This window comes from Acanthochromis polyacanthus, chromosome 10 (assembly GCF_021347895.1).
Source record: "Acanthochromis polyacanthus isolate Apoly-LR-REF ecotype Palm Island chromosome 10, KAUST_Apoly_ChrSc, whole genome shotgun sequence".
Lineage (NCBI taxonomy): Eukaryota > Metazoa > Chordata > Actinopteri > Pomacentridae > Acanthochromis > Acanthochromis polyacanthus.
In genome coordinates, this window is record NC_067122.1 from 39947878 (window position 1) to 39965016 (window position 17139).

At 39.4% G+C, this 17139-nt stretch overlaps 1 non-coding gene across 1 annotated transcript; it reads right to left on the reverse strand.

Moving 5' to 3' along the window:
* Window positions 1-5625: 5625 nt before the first annotated feature.
* On the reverse strand, window positions 5626-5707 carry trnal-aag (transfer RNA leucine (anticodon AAG)). Its single transcript has one exon. It is a non-coding gene; the product is annotated as a tRNA-Leu (tRNA).
* Between the last annotated feature and the right edge of the window lie 11432 nt (window positions 5708-17139).

Genomic DNA, 17139 nt, shown 5'->3' on the forward strand with positions numbered 1-17139 from the left:
CAAATATTTTTGTTACAGGTAGAATGTGGTCTAAAGGGGAAAATGTCTTATTGTATATTTAGTTGTTCAGAATTTTTAAGCAGCACCATTACCTTAGGTAAATTGGACAAAGACAGACATTTACAGGACACCAAAAACTCAAAAATTGTAATAAATAAATAAATAAATAAAATAGGAAGGCAACACTCTTAAAATAGCTCAACTACTGAGGGACGACCCCTTGGGTAATCAAACACTTTGTTGTGAAAAGTCAACAGGGTTGCATAAAATTCAACAAGAAAAAAAGGTGCAAATTACCTGCAAAACACTCTAGAGAAATTAAAGGTGAAGCTATCAGGAATCCATTATCCTCCAGTGCAAACATATTCCAGAACTGAAACCTACCCAAGTGTGCAGAAGTACCAGAAGTTGAGTGTTCAGAGACGTGGCCACGGTGCCAGCATGACACCAGTGAATAAGACTCACAAGTTGAAGTGCGAAGATTGACCAAGAGATATCTGAAAACAGCTTTTAAAATGTTTAATGGACAGATGAAATGAGGAGGAGCATTAATGGAGCAGATTTATGGGCCCCTGAATGGATCACTAATGGACTCAGGGCACCACTTCCAATTAGGTGCCAGGAGGGATACTGGTATGAACTGCTTTCAGTAAGAATGAGCTGGCTGGATCTTTTGGGGTTGAAGAGGGACTGAAAATGAACTCCGAAACCTACTGCCAGTTTCTGGAAGATACTTTCTCCAGGAAGAAGTCTCTAACATTCAAGATGACTATGATTTGTACACAGGACAATGTTCCATTATATGCATCCGAGTACTCCATGTCCTTATTTGCTGGAAAAGACTTTAAATTTGAAAGAATAATAACTTGGCCCCTTTCCTCACCTGAATGAAACCCTACTGAGTACTTGTTGGCCCTTCTGAAATGTGAGATTTACAGTGATAGAAGACAGCCCACCTCTTTGAAAAGCACTTGGGAAGCTGTAGTTGCTGGTTATGGGAAAATTGATCTTGATGCATCAAGAAAGTGATATACTTCACATATGGAAAGATTATTGCATTTACTAGAAAGAATAGTGGCTGTATTGGTTAATGGATATTTTGAAAGGCTAAAATTGCTATGGTTGTGTATTTGAGTGTGTGCACCCTCTGACACACAGACTGTCTCCCAACCTGCACATACATTCCCTCAAGTTTTTATAGCTAAGTATGTTTAGTTACATTTTACAATCAGAAACTTCACTTTTATCTTTTAAGTAAATGCTTTAAAATTTGTACAGTGGTCTATTCAGTGTTACTTAAGACTGATTGCTGCCAACCTCTGTCTGAGAATACCCTTTTTAATAGGACTGATTTCTAGAGACTGATTTAATAAGCCGTTTGCCTCTCCAGAATTCTGCTCTCTGTGCACCTCACATCAACCCTGACCATCTCCTGGCCCACTGCATGGGGTCCAAGCACATTAGAATGTAGACATTCTTTCACTGGCAAAACAAAAGAAAAAAAGTTCACTCTGTATATATCAAGGCAATACAAAAAAAAAAAAACATCAGAATTTTAGTTCCTATACAGCAAATTTATCGTGTCTCATTTAATGGAGTTTAAGCTCTCCTATGTGCTGCAGCCTTGGATCATGGTTCAGGGTATAAAATAGGTGTATTTTTAACACAGCAGCCTTGTCTCCTTTGGCTTTAGTTTAGATACACATTGAAAACTGATAAAGAATAAACTTTTATTTTGCAAGTCAGCCACCTTTCAACAGCTCTGTCACCCTCAAGGAGGCAACATTCTCATGGAAATGTCACTTTTAATGAAGCTGTTTTCTTTATCAGAGTCCCAAGTATGCAGCGACTCTTTCAGGTTGCAAATAGCTGGTGGATAACAACAACCAAAATACTACACCTTCCTCAAATCCCCTCCATCAATCTCTGCTTCCCCACATCTCTGTTTACCTCAACCCCTCCTGAAAGAAAGAGTCACGGAGCAGAAATAAATCAGTATGCTGAAATATAGTTCAAATATACCAACACACTCTGCTATTGTTCTTTATCCATGGTACCTGGGACCCTTGTGGCATCACTTTTTATTTCCTTTGGACTGAAAATGAAAGGCAGCATGTCTACAAAATGATTCAAGCCAAGCCCGTGGTAATGATTTGTAAAATACCACCACTGCAGAGGTGTCAGTGGAGCAAAATGGTCGTTTTTCTCCATTTCTGAAAAGTTGCTATAGATAAAAGAGGATTTTGCAGGGCACTGGCATTATACATCGAGTTCCTTTTGTGCTTCCCTCTAGTCAATTCTTGTGTCACCAGCTGTCTCTATCTTTCCATCTACCCACCTATCTATTTCCAGCTTCATATCTCACAGTAGCAGTGCTTTGTTGAAAACTGGCATAAGTTTGCAGTCAGAGAACCTTTGGCAAACAAAAAAGCAGACAAAAACAGAACTGAACTTCCCTCCAATCCCCTTTTCTCATCTCTCGACTCCCCAGAAATAGTGAATAAAAGGCCCGAGAGGACAAAACAAAAATGCAGGAGCACTGCCAGAGACAGCAACTCAGTTGCACCAGTTCATTTCATAAAACCTGTATCTACTAAACACTATAATTAATCCTCCACTGGGAGGTCAGATGTCATGAACCATTACTGAACAGGAGCTCTGGAGGAACATTGTCAAATAAGGACACTTGTTTAGCATGCATGTCTTTATTATGACTACGCTCCAGTATTTTCAGTTCTACAACCTATAGTGCAATGTCACTGTACTGCAAACTAATGCAATGACTGATGCCTGTTTGATTAATGTTGAGTTCAGACTGCGTAATATTTTTTTTGTCTGAACGTGTCAGATTATAGTGTTACAGGGTCATGAATTGTCATCATGGTGGCTGAGACTGACCAATCACAGTGTACTGTCTTTCACAACCTGCATGATGCTATTGGGTAGGTGACGTGACAGTCACTGTTTTGTGTTTTGATGGACGTAAAAAATTAAAGTTCAGAACACCAGAGGCCCAGTCTGTAGCTGACATCAAGAAGACAGTACTGATTGTCTGTCCTTTAGCCTTTCTTTTATTTTGGGGTCATATTGGTCAGTTTCATGGGTAGGCTCTTGAAGGTGTCACGTGACTAGACAGAAAAGATACTAGTTTTTTGTCAGGATGTTGTGAGGTCTTCTCCCCAAAGTACATTTTGTACCCAACCAAATGAGACATCTTCTGTTGTAAAACCACCAGCTGGAAGTGGAACTTTTGATGCTGAAAAATTCTAGACCTCATTTGGTTAAAAGCAATCAAACAAACAAATCAAAAAAACAAAACAAGTTTATTACCTTGTTAACAATATAGTGTTTTCATATGCTGGAAGAAATAGGTGATAGCAACAGTATGCCCCTTACTAAAGTGAGGCTGGCAGCAGCAACATTGTGCAACCAGAAGATTAAAAAAAAAAAAAAAAAACAGTATTAAAAACATTGAAATCCACACAGCATATAATGGCAGAATTCTTTATATTACCGTACATTAAGAGGTCTACAATAAAGACTGAAATTAATATATACATAATTTAAAGATACTTTTACACAATCTTCCCTGAGAGAATATAAACACTCATTCCCCACTCAAACTACCTAGTCCTACTTAAAATACATGCACAAAAAAAAAAAAAAAAAACATATCGAACAACTCATTCCCAATTCTCCCTCTCCTTTTAGTCTACTTGGTTTTCTCCAGTGGGTCTGGGTCAAAACCACCAAGCCCTTGTTCATACTGTCATGGGTGTACTTCCATGATGCTGCTGGACCCTTGAATTTCATGAAAGAGTAACCAGAAACAAGAAAATGTGGCCACCAACGAAGTAATTGGAAATAAACTCAACCAATGTGTCAGTCATCTGAATATTACCTACACTACCATTCAAAAGTTTGGAGTCACTTAGAAATGTCCTTATTGTTGAAAGAAAAGCATTTTTTTTCAATGAAGATAGCATTAAACTAATCAGAAATGCTGTCTAGACATTGTTCATGTGGTAAATGATTATTCTAGCGGGAAATGGTTAGTTTTTAATGGAACATCTCCATAGGGGTACAGAGGAACATTTCCAGCAACCATCCCTCCTGTGTTCTAATGCTACATCGTGTTAGCTAATGGTGGTGAAAGGCTAACTGATGATTAGAGAACCCTTGTGCAGTTATGTTAGCACATGTAATAAAGAGTTTTAATAGAAAACATGAAATTGAGCGACCCCAAACTTTTGAACGGTAGTATATATTATGCAGATCAACAATACTGAAAACTATACAATAAACAGACTGAACCTAATTAACTCAATTAAATAGCATCTGAGTGGATTTGTAAGTGTTGTGACAGAACATGTAAGCCTGGTTAGTGAGTCGATGCCTGCATCTTCCTCACAACATATCAAGAGCTCAAGAACCAATCTTGATTTGTTGCCAAGCTGTAATGCTCCATAAGTATAGCATAAGAAAATTTCACAATTAAGTCTCCAACTTCACTCTTCACCTCAAGAAACCCCCCACCGTACCTTTCAATGATTACTCATTCTTTTCCTTTCTCTCTGTAAAAAACGCAAGATAAAATTAATTGTTGATTAACTCTCTATATCTTTCTATCCTCATATGACCAATTTCTTTAATTTTGCCCCCTCAAACATTCAATACTTCATTTTTGGCCACAACTGAAGCTATACTTTTTATAGCAATTCAGGGGAAAAAAAATATCTGGCAAAATGATAAGTCTGATATAAATGACTGATTGTTTTGGTGAATAGAAACTGAATGACTGTTGAGAACTTGCAGACACAAATGCAATAAAAACAATGACCCACTTTTGGTGAACTTTAGTCAGAACACCAACAGAAAAGCTCTAACTAGACATCTGTTCAAAAACGGGATGCTTGTGCATCCACAGTATTATCTGCATATGGGAATCCCTGAGTGAAACGCTTTCCCCTGCAGTATGAACATGCACTCATGTAGGAATAAACTCCACAATGAGCGCATTCACTAACACACACATTGGTTGCTGTGTTTTGCTGTAAGGGTCTTCCTAAAATACATAACCCACAGATTTTTCTGGGGCAGAAGGCCCGTTGGTCAGCTGAGCCACTTAACCTCTTCAACCTCAGGCTATTTTTACTCATCTCTCTTTCCCTTTCTTTCTTGTTTGATGACATATACACTCCAGACATGCCATGCCATATGTTGTTCTATATTCATTAAAGAAGTTGACGTCTAGCAAATGCATTGACCTCTGGGACCAGCACGCTTCCACTGGAACACTCTCCTTGTGGGACTTGTACTCCCGGTCTGTGCTTTTTGAAACCAACAATCTCAAACAAACAGTCTGTAAAGGCAATAGAAGAATATGATAACTGACATGGAGTACACTAAGGAGGATTAGTTTGGTAGCTGTCTTTATTTGGCTTGGCTAAGAAACTTTTTATGGTTGCAATTCTCATTTTGAGCATTGATCCATGTCTCAAATGGACAACTTGCTGCTCACTGACAACAAACGTTAATGAAGTCATACTATTTTTTGCAATCCAAATGCTCTATAGTAAGGAAACAGAGATTTCTCACAGCTATAACTTAAAGACTAAGTGTAGATGGCAGTGGTGGGATTTGAACCCACACCTCCATAGAGACTGGAGCCTTAATCCAGCGCCTTAGACCACTCGGCCACACTACCTTCACTTGTAAAGCATTTTACAACTTAAATTCACTGTTGTTGATATATAATGAAGAAACATTCTGCAGCTCCCTGTTTTATTTATTACCTCAAATAGTTCCAGATATATATGTTTTTGGTTAACTGTCCAAACAGGTACAGTCAGTGTTGTGTGCTTGTAGGGGAGGGTAGCCTGTAATGGTTCCCTGTTGGAGAGTATCGATCGTCCTGCCAACTACAACCACTGCCCAGCCATATAGGGGTCTGACGAGAAAAATGTACACTGGTCATCCTTCTATAGTCATCAGAAGCACACATTTGAACAGTTTCTGCAAAACTGAATAATGTATAATGTGAAGTTTGGGTCTTGATCAACATGTATTTGAAAATTAGCCTGGTTTCACAGACTCTCACTCAAAGAATGGGGGTTGAAGGAGATGGGCCACCTGTCTCGGGTGAGAGGGTGTCAGTAGCTTCTCTTGACACCACAAAGGTTTTTCTGCTATATTCCTAGTTGCTGTCGCCAACTCTGTGCCACTACAGTTTGCTCTCATCTTTATCTCTGCACAACCAGTCATAACTGATTAACAAAAATTGCATCACTACCATTGCAGCAGCAGAGGAATGTCACTACAGACACTAGATTTATAATATCATGATTGCATAAAATACAGAGAGATTTACCTGCCTCTAACAGCCTTATTTAAGAGTATGTGAACTCATTTTAAAGGGCCTTAAATGTATTGGACATTCATTCATGCATAAAAATCTCACACTCGGGATTCTGCCAACAAACGTTTTGAAATCAAACTATGCGACAATCACATGATAGTACCCTCTACACACAGATAAAGGAAAAGAAATTCATGTTGTACTGCAAAATTGAAAACAAACTTGTCACAGTGCTTTGATAATGGAACAAAAAGCATGCCAGGGTATTAATAAGGTACGTAAGTAATGCCAAAGGAATGACAGCAGTTATTTTGCATGTGCAGTACTTTAGGTCCGTTTTTGACTAATTCTGATTTTACCTCTATATTTCACCTTAACAGCTGTTGATCTTGCTTTGCTTGGTATCTTCTTTTTCAGCACAACCTCACCTGTGTGATTCTATAATTATTTATATATTTTGATATAATGTATGGACACACTTGACCTAAAATAGCAGAAAAAATACAAAGTCCGAGTAGAAAAAAGTTAGATTTTTTGCTGTGGACATCATAAACATGTGTAATGAATCCTTTTCAGAACTTAAAATGTAAATATAAATTTGTCATAAAATAATGTACACATTTAGCAGTTAACACAGTTATATACCATCCTTTGCACTAAAATGCAGGAATTTTTTTAGGCGTTTTTGCACAACTATTTACACAAATCATGAGGAGTCACAATAAAATTTTCCATAAATGAATTTGTACCATTCCAAAAACCTTTTTCTGTCCACCACAATCCCTTCAATGACAAAAACGATAGAAACAGTCTTTAGGACCACAGGGAGAATCCAGAGTCCTGGTGTTCTCCATTGCTAGAATATGTTTATTATGAATATTTTTATTATTGTTATTGTTGTTGTTGTTGTTTTAAGATTATTATTTATTTTTTATTATTTTTACTGTTATTATTATTGTTTTATTATTATTATTATTAGTAGTAGTAGCAGTAATATATCACATCTGAAACAAAATCTTCATTTTCTGTGCATCTTTGGTGTCTAGCAGAGAGAATGATCTGTGGCCAAAGCCAGTGAAGGACGTGCTGCTCTCCCAAAGAGTTATAACTATCACCTGACTAAAAAAAAAAAAAATGATAGAAAGTTCCAAATCCGCACTTTGGCCATCTCTCCTCTGTGTATTTCTAGAATGTTCCACTCTCTTACTATGAACACAGAGACTGGGGGCGTGTCTGTGCGGCCGCTCCCCGTCAGAGCGTCTCTGTCACTCAGCTCCAAGTTTCTTAGTCACCTTTGGGAAAATCCAGTTCGCGTTTTTACTCCAGAGAACGCCAGGTTTGTGGAAATCTGGTTCCCATTTTCCTTCCTATACCAAGCATCACTCCAAGGGTCTGTGTTTCTAGCCAGATGCTTTCAGCAGAGAGGACTCTCCGCTGAGTCCGAAGTTCAAAGTTTCGCCGTGCATAAAAGACGCTGGAAATACGCTCGGGTGAAGTTCGGTAAAAAATGTGCCGTTAATTATTGATCATATCTCTGGTTTTACTTGGCCGATCAAAATGATTCAAAAGCTGGTAGAAAGTTCAAAATCTGCACTTTCAGCACAATTTTAAAGGGAGACTCCTCGACGCTTCATTTTCCTGCTTTGTTTTGATTACAGCAGCGCTACCCTAAAAACGCTCCAGAGCGTTTTTAGGGTAGCGAGGGTTAAATAAAATTCATTTAAATTAAGTTAAAATAAACAGCAGTTATTTCCAGCTTTTGACTTATTATTCAATTGCTATAATTTATATAGACACTAAAACATGCATTTGAAATACTGTTTGCATGGACTTTGAAGACACTTTCTTTTTCAAGTTATTCAAACTTCTAACCATATGGCAACTTAATTCAAATTTAAAAAGCTGTCCACACCAATGAAAACAATGAAAAGGTGAAACCAGGGTAATGGTGTTGTACCAACAGGTCTGAAAATGTTGAATAAGGAGGTTTCCTACCAACAGCCAATTCAGGTCTCTTTTTGCAATGGAGGTAACTTCCCCCAAGACTTAATCCTACATGAACTGATTTTTGGCATGTTGGGGAATGATGTGATGCACGTGTAAATGTTGTATGTGCTACACTTTCATATTATACCCTGATGATGTGGTGGGTATTTCAGCAAACATTTGAATATGCATACACGCAGCATAGCATCCCTTCAGAGATGTGTTTGCACTACTCTTCTTTTAGTTTTGTTGTGATCTCAGCCAAATGTTCCACGATAATTACCAGCTAGTTGCTAACTCTCAACCATGGTGTTGAGCAGGAACCATTACTGCCCACTGGCTTGTTCAGTGGCTTTTTAGAGCTTTTATTGCTGCTAAAAGCTATACACCATGGCTTAGAAATGATCAAAATAATAGCAGTGAGTTACTCCATCAGTAAAGTTGTGGGTTTTACTGGTTTCAAACCGAATCACTGAGCTGATAGGTGCTGAAACTGAGAACTGAGTGGGACTTCAAAGTTGGATCTCTGTGGTTCCTTTAAAACAACTCCTCTCACATTTATACATCGTGATTTCAGTTTTAACAGATAGTTTAAGTTGCCAAAGTTGAACCAGAGCTCAAAGATACACTCATGAGTCAACTTGAAATCGATCGTTTTTTCACTTCCACTATTCGTAGTTTTGGAATGCAAATTGCAATAAGTTCCAAGTAGCAATGTTAATTTGGTCTGTGCACTCTCTTTAATACAAGCTATGGTACCTTTCTGGTCATAGTCCACCAGATGATGAATCACACTGTTCTTCTGAGGTCTTCTGTCTATTTTCTTTCAAGAATGTTCTTTCCTAGTTCCAATTAAAGATAACATACAGTAAAGAATAGTCACATCCGTATGAAACTGCACATCTGTGACTCTCAGAAGGTGAAATCTCTTAGTTTTTGTGTAACCACGGCCTTCATCAAGACTTCCACTCACACATAATCAATTGCATGATGTAACGTGCTGAAAAGTCACGACAGAGGAGGAGAGCGCTAAGAATAGCAAAGTTCTCAATATCTGGTTTGCTTGATCAACAGCATATTGTTGAGTTTAAGAATTATCACAGCTTTTAAGAGCCCTGAATGAATAGCAAGCTCTTTGTGAAAGGTGATGGGGACACTAATTAGTGAAAAAAATAATTTAAAAAAGATACATTTTTAGGACTTTAGAGAGAAATAGAGAGGAAGAGAGAGAGAGAAAGAGATAGAAAGAGAGACACCACACAGGCAGATAGTAGAGGTCTTTCACAGTGACTTCTTACTATTTGCAGGCCTTTAGGCAGGGCAGTCTTCAACCACTGTAAACACAAGCAAACATGCAAACTGACCACCCACGGGTGTTGTCAATGTGTGTGCATCTGTGTGCCTTCCTGTGCATGTGTGCATTGCTGTGCTTGTGAGTGTGTGTTGGAGTCTGTGAGTGGGCGGGTGGATGGCTGGAGTTGACATAACATGACTCTGCAGTGGAGATTTAATGAGGGGAAAGGCAAAAAAAATAAATAAAAGGCTGCTGGCATTTTGTGGTGCATCATCTAAATAAATATCTTCCTGATGGAGCTTCATGAAGTGCAGTTGTTGTTGTTGTTTACCCTATAGCCAGAGCAAATACATTGACATAATCTATTTTTATTTATACTAAATATACATCCCCTTTTCAGTACTTCTGTGATGATATAACAGACAGATTTACATCCATTAGTATTAGATTATATGAATATTTTTCCTCCTAAATAGTCCCTCCAGGAATCCGCGTTTCCGCGATCGCGGAATTTCCTGCAGATTTCAGAGCCCTCCGTGGAAATCAAAGCTGTCCACGGAATATAGGGCGAGGTGCAGAACATTACATTTTACATGTAGTTTTCACGGAGAAGCACACTCACATGTAACCAATTGACAGTGAAAACTCCGTCCAAACAACAGCAAGTAACTTAAAACTTGCAACACTTCTTAACTGAATGATTGCAGAACATTTAAATGAAGTGACTTACTTATAAAGTCAGATAATGCACGGATATAACTGGCTGGGTCGCTCTTGGATAGACCCACATACACTCAGACACGGATCGAACGAACACAATGTGCAGCGCTCAATTAGGACAAGAAACACGGAACAAATCAAAGGTTCCCCCTTGTCTTCTTAACAGGTATTGCAAATAATTTTCTTTTTTGTCATTAAAGTTTGTATTAACTTTATAATGTGTTACAAATGAAAAAAAAATAATGATAGAAGAAACAAAACAGAACAAAAGTAGAGAATACTGGGATACATTGCACAGGCCAGACAGACTATTACAAACACAGGATAAAAGATATATAAACAGACAGGGCATCCAATCAGAGAGAAAAATAAACAAACAAAACATAATATGTTGTGACTGGAATAATGCAGTGTTATTGTGATATAGTTACACAGGAGGTCCTGATACTGTTGGGGTCTGCACCGTGTCTTGGTCCATTCTTATGTGGGCCCAAAAGCAGTCCCAAGAGGTGGTCCCATCTTCTGTATTGTCCTTTAATCTGTGCAGCATGGATTCGTAAGATGCTGTCTCTATCATTGCATCTACCCAGTCTTTCAGGCTTGGGCTTCTGTCCATTTTCCAAAGTCTTAAAATAATTCTAGATGCAGTGATCAAACCAACCATAATAACAGAAAAGTCACTCTTTGAGGCATTTTGTACTTGAGTTTTATCACCCAGAAGACAAAGATCTGGGGTCAGAGGGATCGTTGACCTGAACCATCTACTCAGAACTTGAACAACTTTACTCCAGAAAGGTGCCACCAGAGAACATTCCCAGATACAGTGAAGGAAAGTTCCAACCTCTGTTTTGCATTTCCAACAAAAGTTGTCCTTTAACAGTTTCATTCTGTAAAGTCTCGATGGGGTGTGGTAGTACCTGTGCAAGATCTTATATTGTATGAATTTTCCTCGAGCCTCTTTGATATACACTGCTCAAAAAAATTAAAGGAACACTTTGAAAATACATCATATTTCAATACGGGGAAAAAATAAACTGGATATTAGCATTGATATGGACTGGATAATGTGTTAGGAATGAAAAGTGCCACATTGTTTGATGGGAATGAAAATTATCAACCCCCCAGGAGGGCTAAATTCAAGACCCCCCAAAATCAAAGTGAAAAACTGATGTGGCAGGCTAGTCCATCTTGCTGAAATTCCTTGGCAGCAACTCAAAATGGTATTCAGTAGTTTGTATGGCCTCCATGTGCTTGTATGCATGACTGACGATGCAACCCGGTCTCACAAGGATTCGTGAAACTGTCACGTAAATTAATCTATGGTTTCGTCTGCACCAACAGGATTTTCTCAGGTTTTTCGTGGTGCACACAACGAAATTCAAACCAATGTATTTCAAGTGGAGGATATTTCATGCCACTCAGAACATATTTAAAACTACTGCAACTACGGGTTTGATTTTATTTTCAAATTTGAATCTTAATCACACCTGAATAGAACGTTTAATTAATCAAATATTCCTTGTGTATCATATTTCTCCTTGGTCAGATTTAAGCGAGTTACACACACACACACACACACACACACACACACACACACACACACACACACACACACACACACACACACACACACACACACACAGACAAACAAACTCCGGTGATTGCATAACCTCCTGGCGGAGGTAAAAAGTGCCACAGCCGACTTTATTGCCTCAGAAGACTTCGATCACTAGACATCTGCAGTAAGATGCTGCAGCTGTTTTATCAGTCTGTAGTAGCAAGTGTCCTGTTTTATGTTGCAGTCTGCTGGGGAGGCAGTATAAAACAGAAGGATGCAAGGCGTCTGAACAAACTGATTAAAAAAGCTGGCTCTGTGGTTGGAATCAGATTGAACACATTGGAGGATGAGGTGGAGAGACGGGCACTGAGCAAGATGGAGGCCATTCTGACCAACATGGATCATCCACTTCACATCTGCCTCAATGAACAACGAAACATCAGTGGACGGCTCCTATCCCTGTGCTGCAAGACCGAAAGATTTAGGAAATCTTTCTTGCCATCAGCAGTCAGGCTATTCAATTCAAAATTAAACAGATGAGAACCCTGACAACTGAATTTCCCTTCGGGGATGAATAAAGTAACTCTGATTCTGATTATGATTCTGATCATATATTGTCTCTTCAAATTATTAAAATAATTGACTTTACTGCCATTATCTGCTTCTCTAACATATATTAGTGTGTGTGTGTTTACAATGTTTGCAAAATACCTGTCTACAGTCGAGCTTAATATCAGAATATTCTATTACCTATTATTATTATTATTATCTGTTATTCCCGCTATGAATATTAAAATATGCCGAACCATTTGTCCTGTATCATAGCTACATGTATGATTTTTGCAGCAAAAAAATAAAAATAAAAAATGCGTGAAAATCAGTTTAATATTCACAGTTAAGATGGATTAAATGCGCTGTCAAACAGCGCTGAGTGGAGCGGATGACCGGACCAAGATGGCCACCCCACCGCTCGTCAGCCCCAATAGGCAGTAGCGGTCGATGCGGCGTCTACTCTTTATTATGTCTATGGTGCTGAATGCTCTGGGAGCAAGTCTGCAGTAAAAACACCTTTGAAGGGGTCAAGGGTCACTAAATCAAGGTTCAAAGGTTCAAGGGTTCACTTTATTGTCATATCATTCCACATTTGCACATGAAACAATAAGAAATTTGACCCTGGTCCCGGTTTCAGCCATCAAAAAACTATAAAAACACTCTCATAAAGACAATATAAATATAAAGAGACACACTAATATATACAAATCTGCAACATAGATATATGTGCAGTGAACCAACAGTTTGTGCAATATTTAGTAGGTAAATGAATAAAGAGCCTAGTGCAGTAGTGCAGTGTGTGTATGAATGTGCGTGCCTGTTTGCATCTGAGCATGTATGTGTGCATGTGTATGTGCGTGTGTATGCATGTGTATATGCTTATGTGTGTATGTGGGGATGTGTGCATGCATGTGTATTTGCGGGGGAGAGGTGGTGATGATATGAAAACAGAGTCTACAGAGACCAGGGGCCTATTTCACGAAGCAGGTTTAGGGAAAACTCTGAGTTTGTTAACCCTGAAATGAGGGAAACTCAGTTTTCCATTTCACGAAGCGAGGTAACTCTAACCAGGGAATGCGAGGTAACTCTAGCCTGTTTCACAAAGAGGGGTAACTTAAACTCTAGGTCAGTTACCGCAGTAACAGACTCTATGACTCTAACCTGCTCGCCAGCAGGTTTATCTGAGAAAACCTCGAGTTTCTCTTCGTCTCCACCCTCTTTCAGCCACACACGCTGTTTCATTTCCTCATTCATTCAGTCAGTAAGCGAGCGAGTTTTGGCGTAGAACAGCTTTTATTAACGATCCAGTGGATAAAGGAGCAGCATTACTGCACAGATAATTAAATATTCGTCGGTAGATTGTTATCAGACCGAGCATAAACGTTCTCGCATTTCCCGACAATTATCGGTTTGAGCGGTACCGTTTCGTAATCGTTTCAAGTCCATAATCTACATAAACAACCTAATCCGTCCTTACATTTACATTACCAGCCGCAGTCATGCTCTCACATCCAGCAGATATTGTGTGTTGCGCTGCGGTTCTTTGCAAATGGAAGTTTTTATATGATGTCGGAGATGCAGAGCACTACAGTAAGGCAACTGTATGCAGGACAGTCAGAAAAGTTTTCCTGGCTCTGAAACGACTTTTACTCGTCATTGTGCATGGGATTGCAGGTGAATGATGTAGAGATCTGTTAAATTCATTTTAAATCATATTCTGTTCATGACATTGTGCTGCAGCCTCAGACTGGGATTAGTCATTTTAATTTCTTTTAGGATTTCCCAGTGTGATTGGCTGCATACATGCACATACTTCCCCATCACAGCTCCCTCACATCATGAATAGGAAGTCCATTCACAGCATAAATGTGCAGGTAGGCTACAGGTAGACTGACTACTGTTTCTAAATGTTAAAGACTGCATCATAGTTCAACATCTGTCATTCTCTGCACTGTCCAGATCATATGTGATGCTGCATACATCATTTCTAATGTGGAGGCCAAGTGGTCTGGGTCTGTTCATGACTCCAGGATTTATGGAGAGTCTAACCTGAGCAACAGACTGCAGCGTGGTCAGCAGCCTAAAGATTTTCACAATAGAATTCTCTTGTCTCCCTCCTTTAATATACTCTGATGTATCCACAATACATTACAGGAGAGTTTGATGGCCTTCTGCTGGGTGACAGGGGTTACCATGCCAACCCAGGCTGATGAACTCATACCCTGACCCTGAACCAGGCGCCCAACAGAACTTCAACCGGACTCACTGCAGGACCAGAGCCCGGGTGGAGATGACCATAGGCCTGCTGAAAGCCCGTTTCCAGAGCCTACGTCTCCTCAGGGTGACCCCAGAGAGGGCCTGTGATATTACTGTGGCATGTGTTGTTCTTCATAATATTACTGTTAGAGGAGCGTAACACTCTGCCCTACAAACTGAAGACCCAGATGATGAGCCCATCCACCTGCAGCTATCCAGGACAGCAGAGCAGTCAGAGACACCGTATGCAATAATCACTTTAGAGTTTAAGTCACCATCATCACCACCACAGCAAATAAAGACATGATACACATTTCATTTGGTCTTCTTTATTTCCTACAAATAAAAGATAGTTCAGTTCATGTTCCAGTAGTTAACATAATTCACCTGTGACCATCACCCACCTCTAACTTGTGCTCCAGTATTTCAATTTCCAGATCTGCCCTACTAATCTGTTTTTTGGATTTTTCTCAGCAAATGCTGTTTGTAAATCCGTTTTACTGATAACTGGGATTACATAGAAGACATTTAATTATACAGTTGCACATGAATTCCACAGAATGAACCTCTGGTGTTTCCTGAACATCCATGTCACTGTGTCAGTCTGTGCAGTGGAAGTTGAGGAACCATCCTGCTGCTGTCCAGCCATGCTCTGTTAAAAAGGATGAGAATGTGCAATACTTCAGTGTAGGCTAAATGTCACACTCTATATTCCACCCAAAATCTGAATGAGAAGAGAACTATCCGTAACATACCTCTGTATGCCTTTCTGGATCCCCCTCTGTAAAGGCAGCAGACACAGTTTCATCCTCTTCATCCTAGATCAGTGACATGTTTCAGTACACTTAAACTACCATTTGGATCAATCTTTGGAGTGTTGACTACTTACAATTACAAGATATATATATATATATATATATATATATATATATATATATATATATGCATCCATGACATTTTATACCACCGTTTTACAGGCATCTGCTTTCTTTCTGTTGGCTGAGCAGAAGTCTATGTTTACGTTTAAATAGGCTTAATTATTTAACAGGACATGATATGGATGCAGACATTTAGGCTATGTGTGGATAAAACAACTGCACAGTCAAACAGCCACTTAATATTTAGGCTACTTTACAATGTAAAACATGATCAACATGAAGTACCTCCATGAGATAATGCCTAGGTCTGACCTGTTTGAACAATGTTTTTATATTTCATCTTAAGCTGCTGCCCCGTCGGGATTTCCCCTAAATGAAATAACTTACTAGGCTGCCATTCAGACAGTTATTCCCTGTAATATTATTACGATTACAAAGGACTCCATTTAAACTTATGCATTGATCCGGGCAGCAGTGTTCTCTACGCCGTCTCTGTCTCTTTTGCAGCTGCAGCGGTGTTGCACTTCTTTCTAAAAATGTGTTCAAACTCGCCATATGAGTGCGTTAAAAACTTCCAGTTCAAAAACGCAGCCTTTCGCTTCCCCGTTTCCATGGTGACTCGTCGAATCGGGGTTCCATTGATGCTGTCTTTTCAGAGTTGCGGTGCACGCGCGTAACTTCGGGTCAAACTACTCCGAGTTGATTAACCCAACTCAAATCAGCCGTTGTGAAACCGAAAATTCAGAGTTTTCTATCTCAGAGTAGATCAACTCAGAGTTGTGGAAGAAACTCAGAGTTTGTAAAACCTGCTTCGTGAAATAGGCCCCTGTTCAGTAGCCTGACAGCTTCGGGGAAGAAGACTTCAAATGAAGGAGACATTTTGTGCAACATATCAAGTATCATAAAAGTCATTCCCAGTGGAATTCAAGTCTGATATTGTGTGGGACTATTCAGAGCAGTCACATGAAGCACTGTATCTGTTTTCAAGGGTCTAGCCCCATGGGAACCCGCTTTTATCAGCAGTGAGGCCTACTAGCAGTGATGAAGCCTGAGGCCTTCAAACATGTAAAAAAATTCCTGCTTGGTCATTTTTGGGTCTAGTGACACCAAATTGGATACACTCCTACTAGACCACCCCCTGACCTTGCATATTTTTTTTCAGAGAGTTAGCTCAAAAGGGGTCCGAGCACGGCCCGGTTTCTCACTCGACGATTAACCCTTTAATGTCCAAATGCTTCAAAACGGGCTAAAAAGGTCAAAATCTCACACATTCCTTAACCAATTTGGACCAAACTGCACAGGTTCTATATATAGAGGCTAATGTGAACGCTCATTCACGTTTCAGACCTCCAGGGGCCCTGAAGTGCCTAACATTTGACTGAGTAGGTGTGTTCTCCATTCTCCAAATTTCAACATGGTACCATCTGGCTCCCTGTTGACTTAGGAGGCTGAAATTGTATATACCGACTCATCGGGGGACCTAGTACTTGTGGTTAAGATTTCGGCCCATTCGGGTAAAAAATTAGGGTGAGGGTCT